Source organism: Malaclemys terrapin, chromosome 2, assembly GCF_027887155.1.
Source record: "Malaclemys terrapin pileata isolate rMalTer1 chromosome 2, rMalTer1.hap1, whole genome shotgun sequence".
NCBI classification, from domain to species: domain Eukaryota; kingdom Metazoa; phylum Chordata; order Testudines; family Emydidae; genus Malaclemys; species Malaclemys terrapin.
Window position 1 is genome coordinate 61041424 of NC_071506.1, and position 18026 is coordinate 61059449.

Genomic DNA, 18026 nt, shown 5'->3' on the forward strand with positions numbered 1-18026 from the left:
GCAAAAGACTATTATCAGGAATAGTTATGTAACAACCATTGTTTAATTACTTTATGTAATAAATACAATTTTAATAAACTGCAAAGTTACAACAACTTTAATAAACTGTAATAATTTGACTTTGAAGTATTAATAAACTCAAAGCCTGAATTTCAGTAGCGCTGAGTACTCACAAATCTGATGGAAGACAATAAGAGCTGTGAATAAAGTGTAATAACTTTAAACAACTAATACAAAAATTCTCCTGACTTTATAATTGCTTGAACTTCCTTAGGTACTAGAACTTAATTTAGAGTGACTATTTGGTCCATTCATTCCATAGCAATTAAAGAATTCCAGTTCCTGATTAAAAGCACAAAAGATACATGAAGAGATTTAATTTTTACTAGCAGATAGGTGATAATTGTGCATGTTTTCCATATCCATAATATAATCCAAATATACTTAAGCTTTGGACACTGCTGATGTTTATATCTGTTTATTAGACACATGGATCCTTCAAAACTTGGCACTTGTTCTAGAGTTATTTTTAAAATGACAATTTCCCAGATAATTTCTGGCATGTGATGCCTGATCTTAGGGCAAAGCCATCTGTGCTTCTATTTGCCAGTAATTTATCACACAACTGTACAAACAATACATATTCCATCTCCAAATTTAAGCCCAATCCCCAAACATACTGTAAGGAATTGCACTGTCTGCTTACATACTGTACATGCAATTAACATATTATCTTCAGTGTTATTTAACTATAAGAATAATTAGAGGAATACAGAATAATTGATCAGTAAAGTACCTTATAGATGGCCTTATTGTTTACAATAGTTAATGTTCATGAAGTGTTTTGAATAGGAAAAGTGCTATACATGTGCTATAGGCTATTAACAAACGTGGTGTTCTCTGGGACAAGATGGACCTAAATTCAATAGCACGACATCTAGTTTTCATGCAACACCAAGGCAGCGGTCTGGAAACTCTGCAGCAGATTCTGGTGAATTAAAAAAAAAATGGAGGTTTTTGCTGATATACATATGAAAATAAGTAATACACTTTGTATGCAAAGTAAGCGAATCACGTTAAATTCAATTAATTTTAGTCTGCTGTTGATTTTCAAGGTAAAGTCAATGGGGCCAGGATTTCACCCAAAATGTATAAATATATGAGACCTTGTCTACACAAGAAAGTTGCACCAGTTTGACAAAATCAGTTTCAGATCACACCTTTAATGAAACCGGTGCAACTTTCTTGTGCAGACAAGGCCTTAAAAGTTGTCAGGGGGAAGTTGTTTTTGCAGCTGAATTGGGGACAGCAGGGAGTTTTGGCACCAGGCAGAGGATGGTGGAAAGGGAAGTTTCTGGCAATAGGGAAGAGATGCATCTCTTTCCCTTCCCTCCGTGGCAGAGTCAGAGATGACTGTTAGTGTCTATGGAAGTTTGAAGTCTCATTCCCTCTCCCCCAGCCCTCAACCAGCTTGTCCCTTCTGCATCCCTCCCTTCTACTTCCTTTAAACTCAGTAGAAAAAGGGGAGAAAGGGAGCTTTTGCTTTACGCAAATGACTAGGCCTGTTCTTCTAGCCTATGAAGTAAAGCAGAAGATGATGATCTTCTGAAACAAAAGCTAAATAATACAAGTATCGATGTACTAAAATGTTTGTACACAACTGCACAGAAACAAGCAAGCCAAACTGGAAGGGCTACTAAATGATGGAGACTATGATGCAGTGGCGTAACTGGAATTTGATGGAATGTCAGTATAGATGGGTATAATCTCTAAGCAGCCAAGACTGAGAGGGAAGACAAGGTGTTCTGTGTAGAAACGTTTATGCTGCCAATAAGCTGCAGAAGAGAGTGGGGGTGGAATTATTTTAGTAGAAACTCACTGAGGAGGCAGAAGTGGCTCACAGGACCCTCTTGTTAATAGGCCTTTGATGGTAAGGAGAATCTCAGCTATGGTGGCAAGAAGTAAGGGCTCTACTTCTTAGGGTTACCATAATTTAATTTAAAAAAAGGAGGACACTCCACGGGGCCCTGGCCCCGCCCCAATTCCACCCCCAGCCCCGCCCCTTCCCAAAGTCCCCGTCCCAACTCTGCCCAGTCCCCTGAACGCTCTGCCCCCTGCTCCGGCCCAGCCCCGCACCGCTGGCCCCGCACCCCCGGCCCCGGCCGAGCACCACCGGCCCCGGCCCGGCCCCCAGCTCCGCACTGCCGGCCCCGGCCTAGCTCCCAGCCCCGCACCCCTGGCCCCAGCCGAGCACCCCCGGCTCCGCACCTCTGGCCCCTTCCTCCCTCTCTCCCTATTTTCCTGGACACGTCCGGCTTTTTGGGATTTCCTCCTGGACAGGGATTTGAGGCCCAAAAAGCCAGACATGTCCGGGAAAATCCGGACGTATGGTAAGCCTACTACTTCTGCAGCAGGAGTCTGAGGGAACCTACAGATGCCACCCTAAACACATTTTTAGGTGAAATAAATCAGTTACATCTGAAATGTAGTCCCAAAGAACCATCTAGCGAACCCTCCTTTAAATCTGCAGGCTGGCCCTGTGTGCAATGGTCTGATAATGGTGGGCGGGAGTCAGTTACATTGTAGCAGAGAGGAGATGGCAAAAAACTGTTTCACAAGCCCACCCACATATACTAAGCCCAGCTCTGCTTGTTAAAATGTTCTGCCTTTTAAGTCTGGGACTACACACTTGGCAGCCTTCACACTGCATGGGTGCCTGCTATTGCAGTGGTTGTAGCAGATGCCGCAAGGGAATCTTAAGGAGCACATGGAAGATGTACCACCTCGTCCCCACAACCAAGCCCTCCCTGTTAGCTGCTGCAGCAGCAAAGCAGGCAGAGTCAACCTGCTTCTGCACTAAGTGACAGTCTGGCAACCCACCCCTCTCCCTGTCAGTGCCAACGGGACCAGCTCCACCTAGATTCTGAAGAACCTCTACTGAGAGGGAGCCTGGAGCCTCACTACCTCTCCCTGACTCCCACCAACACCCAGAGGAAACCCAGTCCCTGACACCAGCTAGGGAAGACCACCAGCAGTCAGGATAGAACTGCCCTCCTCAAAAACCAAAGAAGACCCATTCCTCTAACTATCCAGCCCATCAACACACAGGATCTACTCCCCATCCCCTACCCCAGTCCACCAATGATACCACTCTTGAAAACCTATTTGTGTGTTTCACCTTTAAACATCTCCAGGCTTCATTCCATACCAGCTGTTGTGCATAAAATATTCACCCCAATTTAATCCAGAAAACCAGTCCCTCAACCCCTCCAAATCCTCCTGAAGACCCATTTCTGCTGTGACACCTACAAGAAATTGGTCTAGCAGTGATGGCTACACGGAGCAGTCATCTTGGAGGGCTGATTTAAGTTAGTTTATTAAGGAAAAAGAATCATATGATTCAAAGCCATCTAGCTGGGCATATAACTAGCCAGTGTAACCACATGATCTTAATATTGTTACCCCTGTCCTACCTCGTCTTCAAGCAATGGACCATGTCTTTCCATGTGTTTGTGCAGAGCCTAGCTTTACCAAACCTCAGTCCCAACTGGGGGTTTACATGCTAAAGCACTAAATAAATAGATTTTATTTTAGAGGAGAGTCTTGTACCCAAGGAATGTCATGTGTGTTGTTGAACCCAAGCAGGAATTATCGAAGAAGCGACTTGTTGCAGTGGAATAAGATATTCTTGATATCACTGAAATAGCTGTAAGAGCCTCTATATTTGTAATATATTAAAATTTGAGGCCTGTGGAGTGGAAGCTGGGGAGGAAGTCACCCATGGAAGACTAACAGAACGCAATGAGCTTAAAGGGATTTGATGGAGTAGGGTGAGGTTGTGTGGTATCATGGGTTTCAAGTTCAGAGAATTCTCTTATTTTATAGTTTCCTATCTTGAACTTACATTACACAACATTCCTCAATGTCTCCCCTGTAAATTCTGCCCTATTACCATCTACGGCAGAAGCAACTGCCTCTAAGGCTGCATCTTCACTGACAAAAAAGGTGTGTTTTTAGCACAGGATAATTAACATCCATTAGCTATCCTGCTGCAAAAACACAGTGTAAAGAAGGCATTCCATGAGATAAACTAGGCCAGGCCAGTCCCAGGTACGGGTATAGCACTGATCTGACCTACCTACCTCACAGTAAACACTATAAACACCGTGTCTCCACTTAGGATTTTACAGCAAGATAACTACCACGCATTAGTTCTCTCTATATAAAAAAAGAAACATCTTTGAGTCAGTGAAGACAAAGCCTAAGTCTTTCTTTATACAATGTCCCCATCATTTATCATCATTAAATGGCTGTTTTACATTCTTTTACTCCTTAGCTAGTAGCAACATTCTCAACTGCTCTGAATAAATGCAGTGCCAGTGCCATGGGGCTGCAGCCGAGAAGCCCCACAGGGGCCCCAGCAAGTAGGGATGATGTCTGGAAGTGATACTCCACCACTTCTATGCCCATGAACTGGGGATCAACTGGATCTAAGACTATGTCTACACTACAGCCTATGTTGCAAAACTTACATTGTTCAGGGGTGTGAATATTCCACCCCCACGAGAAACATAAGTTACATTGACATAAGGGCTTGTAAGCACAGAACTGTGTTGGTAGGAGAGTTTCTCTCACCAACATAGCTTCAGCCACTCACCGAGGTGGGTTTTTTATTCTGATGGGCAAGCTCTCTCCTGTCAGCATGAAGCGTCTTCACTAAGGCCTTGTCTACACTGGCAAGTTTCTGCACAGTAAAACAGCTTTCCACGTTGTAACTCCCGAGGTGTACACACTACCAAGCCACTTAGAGAGCAGAAACTGAACAGTTGCAGCACTGTAAAAAAACCACCCTGACGAGAGGCATACAGCTTTCTGAGCCAGAGGCAGAGCAGTGTGCTGCCAGTGTAGACACCATGGTCAGTTACAGTGCTGTGATTGGCCTCTGGGAGGTGTCCCACAATGCCTCTTCTTGTCTCTCTGGTCATCGGTTTGAACTCTACTGCCCTGCCCTCAGGTGACCAACCGTCATCCCAACTCACAATTCCTGGGGAATTTTGAAAGTCCTCTTCCTGTTTGCTCGGTGACACATGCAGTGGTCTCAGCTCATCTTTCCAGGTGACCATGCCTGCTCCACACACCAGGCGATCCCCTGCTTGGAGCAATGCCGAGCTGCTGGACCTCATCAGCATTTGAGGAGAGGAAGCTCAAGTTCCAGTTCCAGCTGTGCTCCAGCCATAGGAATTATGATACCTATGGACAGATTTCATGATGCATGACAGAAAGGGGCCATGACCGGAACACATTGTAGTGCAGGGTCAAAGTGAAGGAGCTGCGGAACACCACCACAAGCTGTGGGAGGCAAACCGATGCTCCAGTGCTGAGCCCACGAGCTGCCGGTTCTACGAAGAGCTGGATGCGATACTCAGTGGTGACCCCACCTCCACTGCGAAGGCCACTGTGGATACTTCGATGGCTTGCGTTCCAGTCGAGAGTGGACCGAGCCAGGAGGAGGAAATCTTGGCTGAGGATGTGAGGGGGGAGAGGGATCCAGAGGCAGAGGACGACTCGGAGGACAGAGATGCATGCAGCCAGGAGCTCTTCTCTACCCCGGAGGAGGCTAGCCAGTCACAGCAGTCGGATCTTGGCGAAGCGCAAACAGGAGAGGAGGCCCCTGGTAAGTGGCTTTGATTTTAGGAATCGCTGAAGTGAGTTGTTGGTGGCAGGAGGGTTGCAGAAAGCAGGCTTGTGTCTGCATGATACACGTACCACAACGTGCCTATTGTGAGCGGCGGAACAGGGTGTTGATTAACTCCCTCACTTCAAAGGAATCTGCCTCAGAGATCTCCAAGAAACTCTCATGGAGATACTGGGCAATCCACTGCCGCAGGTTCTTTGGCAGAGCTGCTTTGTTTCTTGCCCCATTAAGCGTAACTTTCCCGCGTCACTGTGCCGTCACTGGGGGGAGGAGGTCCATTGCTGCACACAGGTGAGCTGCATAAGGGCCAGGGCGGAAGCCGCAGTCTTGGAGAAGACCCTCCCTTGATTCCCTGCTCACCCTCATCAGCGAGACATCTTCCATAATGAACACAGCCTGTGGAAAATGTGGGGACCAGAATGCTTATAAGCTCTCCCCCCCCCCCATAGTGCTGGCTCTCCCCCAGAGCCACGTTCTCAGTGTACAGCATGGTCCTGGAACACTGCCCCTGCAGCTACTCCCCATTTTGGGGATCTTGTGGCTCATGTGTGCTTGTCTGGGTCAACCAGTTAGTGATAAGTATGTGACTAGTGGCTGTGTTTTAAATCACTGAATCAGTAGTCTCTGTGTTGCAAACAATATTGCTTCTGTAAAATGTTGCATTTTGGCTTCACAGATATGACCCTGTGAGCCTAGCCTCCCTCTTTGTTATTGCTGGTTGAACGGCTGAGCAGAATTAGAAAGTGGCTACGAAGAACTAAGGAGGACTTTCTGTGTAAGGTCATGATGCACTCTGCGGCCAAAAAACAAGAATTGAAGGAGTGGCAGGATAGCAAGAAGAAGGACTGAAAAAGGAGAACGCGGCATGCTAGAACGAAGCCACGGAGCGGATCTTAGAATCATAGAATATTAGGGTTGGAAGAGACCTCAGGAGGTCATCTAGTCCAATCCCCTGCACAAAGCAGGACCAACACCAACTAAATCATCCCAGCCAGGGCTTTGTCAAGCCGGGCCTTAAAAACCTCTAAGGATGGAGATTCCACCACCTCCCTAGGTAACCTATTCCAGTGCTTCACCACCCTCCTAGTGAAATAGTGTTTCCTAATATCCAACCTAGACCTCCCCCACTGCAACTTGAGACCATTGCTTCTTGTTCTGTCATCTGCCACCACTGAGAACAGACTAGCTCCATCCTCTTTGGAACCCCCCTTCAGATAGTTGAAGGCTGCTATCAAATCCCCCTCACTCTTCTCCTCTGCAGATTAAATAACCCAGTTCCCTCAGCCTCTCCTCATAAATCAAGTGCCTCAGCCCCCTAATCATTTTTGTTGCCCTCTGCTGGACTCTCTCCAATTTGTCCACGTCCCTTCTGTAGTCGGAAGGACCAAAACTGTACGCAATACTTCAGTTGTGGCCTCACCAGTGCCGAATAGAGGGGAATAATCACTTCCTTCAATCTGCTGGCAATGCTCCTACTAATACAGCCCAATATGCAGTTGGCCTTCTTGGCAAGAAGGGCACACTGCTGACTCATATCCAGCTTCTTGTCCACTGTAATCCCCAGGTCCTTTTCTGCAGAACTGCTGCTTAGGAAGTTGGTCCCCAGCCTGTAGCGGTGCATGGGATTCTTCCTTCCGAAGTGCAGGTCTCTGCACTTGTCCTTGTTGAACCTCATCAGATTTCTTTTGGCCCAATCCTCCAATTTGTCTAGGTCACTCTGGACCCTATCCCTACCCTCCAGCGTATCTACCTCTCCCCCCAGCTTAGTGTCATCTGTGAACTTGGTGAGGGTGCAATTTATCCCATCATCCAGATCATTAATAAAGATGTTGAACAAAACTCCGCTTGATACCGGCTGCCAACTAGATATCACTACCTGTTGAGCCTGACAATCTAACCAGCTTTCTATCCACCTTATAGTCCATTCATCCAATCCATACTTCTTTAACTTGATGGCAAGAATACTGTGGGAGACCGTATCAAAAGCTTTGCTAAATCACTTGATCATTGCCTGTTAGGTTCACTCCCCCTGGGGCACCTGGTATTGGCCACTGTCGGTAGACAGGATACTGGGCTAGATGGACCTTTGGTCTGACCCAGTATGGCCTTTCTTATGTTTTTATGTTCTTATGTTCTAAAGTCAAGATATATCACATCTATCACTTTTCCCATATCCACAGAGCCAGTTATCTCATCATAGAAGGCAATCAGGTTGGTCAGGCATGACTTGCCCTTGGTGAATCCATGTTGACTGTTCCCGATCACCTTGCTCTCCTCCAAGTGCTTCAAAATGGATTCTTTGAGGACCGGCTCCATGATTTTGCCAGGGACTGAAGTGAGGCTGACCAGTCTGTAGTTCCCCAGGTTCTCTTTCTTCCCTTTTTAAAACATTATAGAGCACCAAGTGGACATGTTCCAGGCGCTACTAGCACTGCAAACTGAGCAGCTCCGCGTCCGCCCTCCCCTGCAGCCGCTGTCACAAAACTCTTTCCCATGTGTGACGTTATTGATATAATCTGGAACCATATAGATCATTGTTGCAACCAAGGTCCTGTAGTGGCACCAAATCTTGCATAAAGGGGGTCAAATGAGGTGTCTAAGACAAGGTTATGGTTTACTGGTTATGATTATGCTGTCTATATGTGTGTATCAATTTTGTAGTCGAAGTTATGAATATTGGCTCTATACTGTCTGTATTTCAAACTTATGCTATGCTTCTGGGAAACATCCCAGACAAGTTGGTGTTAGCTCTGCCTAGCCTGCTTGTTGGCCCATTAAGAACCATCAGCTATACAACTGACCCATTGAGAGAAGGCAAATACGCCTTGCAACTCAGCAAAGTATGCAGGGACTGGCCCATGTGACTCCAGACTCCATTTTGCTGTAATTTTCCACAGTAAGGACAAAGAGGTGTTCTTACACCTGGAAAAGACTATAAAAGACCTCTCCTCCATCTTGTCTTCAATCTTGCTTCTTACTTCTGGAGGGATTTTGCTACAAACTGATGCTCTGAACAATGGACTGAATGACCCATCCCAGCTGTGGATGTACTCCAGAGACTTGATTTTAAACCTGCAGTTTATTCTATCACTGCTACAAGCCTGAACCAAGAACTTTGCCATTACTGTATGTAATTGATAGCTCTCATCTGTATCTTTTTCCTTTTATGAATAAACCTTTAGATTTTAGATTCTAAAGGATTGGCAACAGCGTGATTTGTGGGTAAGATCTAATTTGTATATTGACCTGGATCTGGGGCTTGATCCTTTGGGATCAGGAGAACCTTTTTCTTTTACTGGGGTATTGGTTTTCATAACCATTTGTCCCCATTACGAGTGGTAGTGGTGGTGATACTGGGAAACTGGAGTGTCTAAGGGAATTGCTTGTGTGACTTGTGGTTAGCCAGTGGAGTGAGACCAAAGTCCTCTTTGTCTGGCTGGTCTGGTTTGCCTTAGAGGTGGAACAACCCCAGGCTTGGGCTGTAACTCCCCTGTTTGAGCAATTTGTCCTAAATTGGCACTCTCAGTTGGGTCCCACCAGAACGAGCATCGTTACACCATGCACCCCCCAGATACCGCCAACACACTCTTATCAACCTCCTGGCTCCAGTCTGTACTTGCGGCATTCCACTCCTCCCCTGCCACAGTCCAGCACTGCAGACTCCCAGTACCCACTGCACTCAGCACCCATCCCTCTGCAGTTTAGCCCTGCTGAAGTACAGTACCCGCTGCACTGTACTCCAGAGGACAAGGTAGCATATGATACCTGGACATACACAAATCTTTAACCATCCTGGGACCCCACCTCCTCCGAGGACCCTCCCTTCCCCCATCCCACTCAGTGCTGATGTGTTTTTTTGTTTGTCTCTCTCCACTGGTTGTTTTTTAATAAAAGAATTGTGTTGGTTTGAAAGCAATCTTTATTCCATTAATTGAAAGCAAACAGAGCCCTGCAAAGCAACAGACAATTATTTTAAACCTTCATGTTGCATCGTCTGTACCAATCACAATCACCTTCCAGCATTACAAGCACTGCACTCCCGAGCATTGCAACAATTATTAGTGGCTTTCAGCTTCAAATTGCTGCCTCAAGGCATCCCTGATCCTTTTAGCCCTGCGCTGCACCCCTCTAATAGCCCTGGTCTCTGGCTGGTCAAATTCAGCCTCCAGGTACTGAGCCTCAGCGGTCCAGCCCTGAGTGAAGTTTTCACCCTTCCCTTCACAAATATTATGGAGTGTACAGCACATGGCTATAAGCATAGGAATATTGTTATCGGCCAGGTCCAGCCTCCCACATAGGCAGCACCAGAGGGCATTTAAATGGCCAAAAGCACACTCAACAGTTATTCTGCACTTGCTCAGCCTCTTGTTGAACCGTTTCTTGCTGCTGTCAAGGTGCCCCGTGTATGGCTTCATAAGCCACGGAATTAAGGGGTAGGCAGGGTCTCCCAGGATCACAATGGGCATTTTGACTTCCCCTTCAATGAGCTTCTGGTCTGGGAAGAAAGTCCCTGCTTGCAGCTCCCTGAACAGGCCTGTGTTCTGAAAGATGAGTGCGTCAGGCACCTTTCCAGACCAGCCAGCGTTAATGTCCATGAAATGCCCACAGTGATCCACAAGCTCCTGGAGAACCATAGAGAAATACCCCTTCCGATTAACGTACTCAGTGGTTAGGTGATCTGGTGCCAGAATTGGAATATGCGTGCCGTCTATCACCCCTCCACAGTTAGGGAAGCCCATTTGTGCAAAGCCATCCACAGTGTCACAAACGTTGCCCAGAGTCACGGTCTTTTGGAGCAGTATGCGATTAATGGCCCTGCACACTTCCGTCAACACGAGTCCAACGGTCGACTTTCCCACTCCAAACTGGTTAGTGACTGATCGGTAACAGTCTGGAGTAGCCAGCTTCCACAGTGTAATCGCCACGTGCCTCTCCAACAGCAGGGCAGCTCTCATTCTCATGTCCTTGTGCCGCAGGGCTGGAGCGAGCTCATCACATAGTCCCATGAATGTGGTTTTCCTCATCTGAAAGTTCTGCAGCCACTGTTCATCCCAGACGTGCATGATGATGTGATCCCACCACTCAGTGCTGGTTTCCCCAGCCTAAAAGCAGTGTTTCACTGTGGTCAGCACCTCTGTGAATGCCACAAGCAATCTTGTGTCGTAGCTACTACGCGTGGTGAGATCAATGTCACACTCCTCTTGCCTTTGTAGTTTAAGGAATAACTCCACTGCCACTTGTGACGTGTTAGTCAGAGTAAGCAGCATACTGGTCAACAGTGCGGGATCCATTTCTGCAGACCGAAGAGGCAGAACGCGGAGTACACAAACCATTGAAATATGGTGCTAAATGCGGACGAAAGCACAGGGACTGCTGGGTTGCAAAGCAATGCATCGCAGGGCATTGGGACAGGACCCAGGATGCCCCGTGACCCCCTCCGCCTTCCCAGAACTCTTAGTGGCAAAAGAGGAAGAGATGCTCTGTGGGAAGCTGCCCAGAGTGCACTGCTCCGAATACTGATTCAAGTGCCGCAAGTGTGAACACGCTATTGCACAGGCAACTGATAGTGTGAACACACGACAGTGGTTTCCCTTCAGCATTCTCTGAACGGCTCTGTAACTGTTAGTGCTCTAACTCTGACAGTGTAGACATACCCTAACCGTACCAACACAGTGGTGCCACTTCAGCACTGTACGTATAGACATGGCCTTAGTCGCCTCCACTCACAGATACAGAAGGAATGATCCAGTCCACAGAAATTAGCTCTAGATATGGCTCCTTGCCCACACAACAAAATGAAATCAGATTAACATCGCAATGCAGTGTTCTTATGATCATTCTTAATCATCACTTAATTGACTCTGATGCTAGCTTTTGTGAAACCGGGAAGCCAGGTGCCAGCTCAAACTAAGGTCACAAAGTTTACACTGAACACTCAATGATGCATAGCTGGAAGCTGTCTGTCTGACTTGTAAGTTAATATTGATAAAACAGGTATTAGAATTATGAGCAAGTGTACAGAGTTTACACTCTATTGAATGCTTGTGATTTGCTCCATGCATTAATCTTAATTCTAATATCTGTATTCCAAATTACAACCTGATGTGTGTGGTTGTACTGTGAGCCTCTGTCACTGTATGAATAATCATAGAGAAGCGGAACATTAATTAGTGTGAAGAGATGCTCTTCTACCGAAATTGTTACACCCTCCCAATAGGAGACCCATTATTTCTGTCTAGACTCAGTTTCCCTCCTATAACTGGAAATTCAATACATTTTCATAGAGAACCTGTCAACAAAAGATTAAAGACTCTTGTTGTTCTTATGCTCTCTTCACCGTGAAGTATCAGGGGGTAGCCGTGTTAGTCTGTATCTACAAAAACAACAAAGAGTCTGGTGGCACCTTAAAGACTAACAGATTTATTTGGGCATAAGCTTTCGTGAGTAAAAACCTCACTGCATCCGAAGAAGTGAGGTTTTTACTCACGAAAGCTTATGCCCAAATAAATCTGTTAGTCTTTAAGGTGCCACCAGACTCTTTGTTGTTTTCACCGTGAAGATGAGACATAGAAATGGACTCCTATTCTAAGCAGAGATTACAGCTCAGAGCACATACCAGGAGGACGACAAACACCCCAAACCAAAGGAACTAAGAATACGAAAGTACCTCAACTCAACAAGGAAAGGTGACAGAGCAAACTACGCTGTTCCCGGTTCCTTAACTTTAAAAAAAATACACCTTTCCAGAGACCATCAGAGAAACATACAAACGCCTCTGCCTTGCACACGCACCCATACCTAACACCTCTGTTCATGACAACAAGAAGAGCAAAAACTGCAAAGGAAAAGGGACCAGTTGCCTCTCTGCCCGCGTAATCAGCGCACAGCTCGAGGACAGCAAAACTTCAGATTATCTACGGACAGCCAGAAATTCCGCCAGATCGGGCTTGTAGCAATTCTCCGCCAGAAGCCTTTTACACACTATGTGCAATCACGGTTGCCCAAAGAAATCCCAGCTCTACAAATGGGATGGACAAAAGCCCCAAACGGAAAGAAATGGAACCACTCCCTCACACTACTCCATCAATTGAGCTCTATGACGCTGAGGAAAAATGGACAAAGAGAGAGCAAACCATTGAAACGCACACATTGCCAGGTCCTGTGATGAAGAAATAGTTTTCCAGATAGTTAGCTTCTGATAGTTATGATCAGTGATATCTATTAGGTATGTGAATAAGCACATGAGGCTCATAACAAACCTAACTGGAGAAAGAACATCTTTTTAAAATTATACTTTAATTGATCTTCCCTCATGGACTAGCGAGTGCCATGCATTCTGTTGGGTAACCCCCAAGCATTGGAGACTCTGGTGTGGTCTGAGTCCTGGTTTAAGCTCTACCTGTGTGAGTAAAATAAGGTTGCCTTGTCAAGATCACCACAGCAGCAAGTTCTTTCTGCTGAGCCTTAAAACTAGCCAGGTCAACCTTTCCAGGTGGATTAATTAGCTCAGCTGGGTTGTGGTAGGACCACCTGATTAATCAGCCTGCCTGATTGGCTGAAGGAAGCCAGCAGGCCTGCTTTTAAGGTCAGCAGCAGCAAGTAACTAACTGCCCAATGTGTATGCTATTGCCTATAGCTACAATTATGTCTCTATTTGCTTCCTAAATTCTTGTATATCAAGAACTCCTTAGTCAAAGGGCACCAAATTTGGATCATTAACAGAGCATAGCACCCCCTGAAACACACCAAATGTCAAGGCAAACCAAGTAAGCATGTCAATTATAGAGCACTTAGCAGAGCTGCCCTTTAAACAGAAAGCTGGTCTTAGCCTTAACTATACCTAGTACCTCAGTTTAATGAGAAGAAGAGAAAAAATTCCAAAGTAAATTGGACAAGCTGCCTGCCTGTCTGTGTATTCATTGCATAGGGCAAGGGCAGCAACTCTTCAGATTATCTATGGGATAGTCCAGTAACTCATTACAAGAAAATCCTTGAGCTGGGGCTTGTAACCATTCTCAACCAGAAAGGTTTTACGTACATTGAGCAATGACAGTGGTAAAAATAAATACGTACACTACCAATGTGATGGACAAAAACCCAAGACTCAGGGAAATGGAATTGCTTCCTGCCAGTACTTGATTAATAGAGCTCACGGATGAAAGGTAGACAAAATGGAATCTAATGTTTGAAACACTCTCAAAAACAAACACTTTGCTACAATTTTTACAATAACAGCACAGAGCAGCAGGCTTTTTGCTCACCCCCCATTCTGCTTCTTCCCAGGCAGCAAAACCTAACTCCCCTGCACCTCTACCCTACCACTCAGAAAAAAAAAAACAACAACAACAAAAACAAGTGGGAGAAAAACAAAAGCAAACAGCTTTTATCTAAGCCAACAGTGGAGAGAAGCCAGAGACTCCATGAAGTATAGCCATGCTACAGTAATTAGTATGGCCAGTCTATTTTGTATCAAAGTTGCCCCAAGATGAGGGCGATAATGAATGGAACTTCTAAGCCTTAAAATCGATACTGCTTGCACTGTGGGTGCGGGAGGGCAAAGAAAAAGGAACTCTGCCTATAAAAGGTGTCCAAGGTACTCAGAAGCAGGTGTGGCAGATGAAAGTAGTTGCAAGTTGTGTTTTAACTCAAGTACATTTCCAATTGCCAGTGGCCCATGAAATGAATAAAATATGGTAATGGCCACAATCCAAGCTCGAAAGAAGAGTGTGCAGCGAAGGCAAAAATTTCCTTCAAGCTGCAGTCAAACCAGCAACCGAAGAGATAGAAGGTAGAAGAAAAAAAGAGAGAAGAAAAAAAAAACCCTACATCTTAGAGAATGCAGGCACCAATCCTGTTATTATTTATATAATAAGGAAGCCTTTGGTCACTTGAGCCAATTCCACCCTACCCTGTCATAACTCCACAAACCTCGTCCAGAGATTTCATCTTTATAGTGTATAACAAATTACCTTCATACTTACTTACACAACACCTTGGAAAGGACCTCCACTCAGCAAGTACAGTGTACATAGCAGAATATAGTTTGCACTTTTTTTCTTCAAAGATGCTACAGGTCCACTGCATCCTACCACATACTGCTCTGTTTTGCAGTCAAAAAAATATCTTGGACTTCAGCTAAAGAAGGAGAAAAGCATAAATTACCTTTCCCAGGAAAACAAATAAAAACTGGCATACAACAGTTAACAGATAGTATGGCCAGAAGGGATAGATCAACTAGTCTGACTTCCTTATATATCACAGGCTTTTTAAGTTCATCCAGTTATCCCAGTAAGACCAGTAAATTGTGTTTTTCTAAAGCATACATTCTAGAAAGCTATCCAGTCTTGATTTGAAGATATTGAGAGATGAAGAATCTAGCACTTTTCTTGTATGTTTTTTTCAATGGTTAATTAACCTATTTAAAAAATTGTGTCTTATTTCTCAATTGAGTTTGTCTGGCTTCAGCTTCCAGCCTTTTGTTCTTGGTATCCCTTTCTGAGCTAGATTAAAGAGGCCTTTTGTACCTGGAATGTTCTCCCTGTAAAGATATTTAAAGTCTGTAATCAAGTCCCCTCTCTATTTTTTTTTTTTTGATAAGCTAAACAGTTTGTGGTCTTTAAGTCTTTATACAGCATTTTCCCTAGTCCTCAAATTATTTTTATATATCTTTTTGCACCTTCTCTGATTTTTCAAATGTGGACCCATGAACTGTGTGCAATATTCTAGTACTGGTCTCACTAATGTCATAGACAGAGGTAAAATCATTTCCCTACTCCTAATGTTTGATCTGAGCATCAATGGCATTCATGAATTTATCCCCACAGCTTTATGTCTATACAGCAACTGGGAGGTGTGATTGAAGCACATGTAGACATACCTGAGGTAGCTTTGATCTAGTAGGCTCCTCATTGCAGTGTATACATATATGGTAGGATAAGAAGTTTAATGTCTTTCCCATGGTCATAAAAGAATTCTGAGGCAGAACTGAACATAGATTTTCTGAGTGTTATGCTAATGCTTAACCCATAAGATCTCCTTATATTTGACCAGGTTTGGCACAGGCTCCTGCAGAATGTTGCAAGATGAAATATTCTCTGAACATATGCAAATAATTTTAAGAACTGCTGAATCCTTGAGAACCAAACCAGATGTATTTTGTGGGTGATTTCCCTCCCAGCTGCTATTAGGAGTTGCTCTCTCTTGGGGCTTCCATGAATAGCAAAATCGGGTTGGAAGTCCTCCCACCACAGGGAATGAGGATATGCCTACCCTTGAGCTGGAGATGTAATTTCCAGCCTGAGCACATATATGCATGTGGCTGTGGGGGCAGTGAGACAGGCTGGCCGTCCCAGGTACCCTAACTACATACTCTGGTGGCTAGCCTATATTGTGAACCACACAGGCTATTTTTAGCATGCTAGCTTGATTAAAGCTAGCACATATATATCTACTTGAGCTGGAAATTACACATCTAGCTGCAGAGATTATACTGTATAACCAGGGCCGGCTCCAGCTTTTTTGCCACCCCAACCAGCGAAGCGGAAAAAAAAAGATAAAGCTGCGATTGGAGGCACTTTGGCGGCAGCTCAACTGCGCCGCTTCATTCTTCGGCAGCAATTTGGCAGTGGGTCCTTCGCTCCGAGAGGGACTGAGGGACCCGCCGCCGAAGACCCGGATGTGCTGCCCCTTTCCATTGGCCGCCCCAAGCACCTGCTTCCTTCACTGGTGCCTGGAGCTGCCCTGAGTATAACTATTTCAGTAAACACCATAAACTAGCCAAAATAAATGTGCTGGTACAAAAACTATGTAGCATCAAGCAGAGCCACTTACTGTTACTTGGGTGACATCTGGCACATTATTACCCTATTTGGGGATGGAAAGAAAATGACGATTTTGGGGGTATAATTTATATTAGACAAATTATAAATGACTATGAAGGGGATTCTTTACCACGGTGCTGGATACAGCCAGGCAAGATGATGTAGTTTTAGCTAGATTTCTAGGTCACATACTAACTAATCACAGCCTGGCTATTTTGGTAATGCTCCATGTACAGTTCTAGCGCTGCCTACTGCTCTGTAACAAACCTAATCACAGTAACAAAAACCCCCACAGGCTGAAAGCACCCAAGGGCCTGCTCCTTTGCAGCCTGTTCAGGGACTGTCCATAAAACAACGTGGCTCAGGGCCCTAGAGATGAAAGGCAAGAGGTGGATAACTGCCCCTGGGGACCCCCCACGGGGGAGGTGGGTCACGCTGCTTTAGCCTGGCCTGCACCACCGCTGTGCGCGGCAGCCCGCCCCCGCCTGAGCGCGGGCAGTGACCGGGGCTGGGCGGGCAGGCGTGACCAGGCTTCCGGGGGGAAGGCAGGAACCACCCGGCCCCGCACCTGGCTCCCAGTTCGGTGGCAGAGCAAGCAGTGGCCGGGCCAGGGATGCAACCTGCGCTGGGGCGGTTTCCGCGCGCCTCCCTCCTCTAGTAACTGGATCTTGGGAACAAAACCATTCAAAATATGAAGAGAGAGAAAATAAAAACTTAGTCTCCTTCGAGCCGGAATCGAACCAGCGACCTAAGGATTCCCGCAGCCCGTTCCTCTACAGTCCTCCGCTCTACCAGCTGAGCTATCGAAGGGACATGGAAAAAGCTTCCCCAGACACATACAAGAGTCTCAGACGAGCGAGTTCTAACTCCGAGCATGCGCACTACAAGAGAGCGGTGCAAGATGGAGCAGAAACATCAGGGCCAAGGCCCGCTACTTGCCATGGGCTCCGCTCGGCGCCTGGTCAGACTCGCGGTCTCAGACTCGCTAACTGCACCAGTGGCCCAGCGAGTCCCGCACCCGCGGCTCCGGAGCGCGCTTCCCCAGGGGCAGGAAAGCTGGGGGAAGAGAAAGACCCCAGACTCTGCCCGCTCTCGCGGCTCTTTCCCTGCCCCCACCACCTCCTCCCTTCCCCGCTCATCCCTGCCCTGTCCCTCACTACCCCAAGGCTGTTGGCTTGTTGACTCCTGCGCCGTATGGTCTGACAGCCCTGGCAGTACCCCGTGCCCTACCCCCAGCGCTGCCTCTGCTTCTCCACAGCTCAGCTCTGTCTTTCTCCCCCTTGTTAGGTTTGCAGGGCCCATGTTTTCATCTGCCCCACAGAGTTGACAAGTGTTTGTCAAGATAGGGTTTTTTTAAATCATGGCTCCAAATTCTCACGTGTGGACCATTGTTTTAGCACTTGCCTTTCACTGCGTCCGGTCCTTTGAAGGAAGAGCCTTTACTCCTGTCCTGTGCAGTATCCCTTGGGCTGCCATGGATTTCTGGGTGGGAGTAAGGCCTGGCCTACACA

At 46.1% G+C, this 18026-nt stretch overlaps 1 long non-coding RNA gene and 1 other non-coding gene across 3 annotated transcripts; both read right to left on the reverse strand.

Annotated features, from left to right (window-relative positions):
- Window positions 1-150: 150 nt before the first annotated feature.
- Window positions 151-17352, reverse strand: LOC128831917 (uncharacterized). 2 transcript variants are annotated; one of them, XR_008443865.1, is made up of 3 exons: window positions 17264-17352; window positions 14677-14830; window positions 151-988 (listed from the first exon to the last, which is right to left on the reverse strand). It is a non-coding gene; the product is annotated as an uncharacterized LOC128831917 (long non-coding RNA). The 2 variants fall into 2 exon arrangements; XR_008443866.1 differs by lacking the exon at window positions 17264-17352 and adding an exon at window positions 15573-17062.
- TRNAY-GUA (transfer RNA tyrosine (anticodon GUA)) lies at window positions 17236-17325 on the reverse strand. Its single transcript is given in 2 exon segments — window positions 17236-17271; window positions 17289-17325. It is a non-coding gene; the product is annotated as a tRNA-Tyr (tRNA).
- Window positions 17353-18026: the final 674 nt, after the last annotated feature.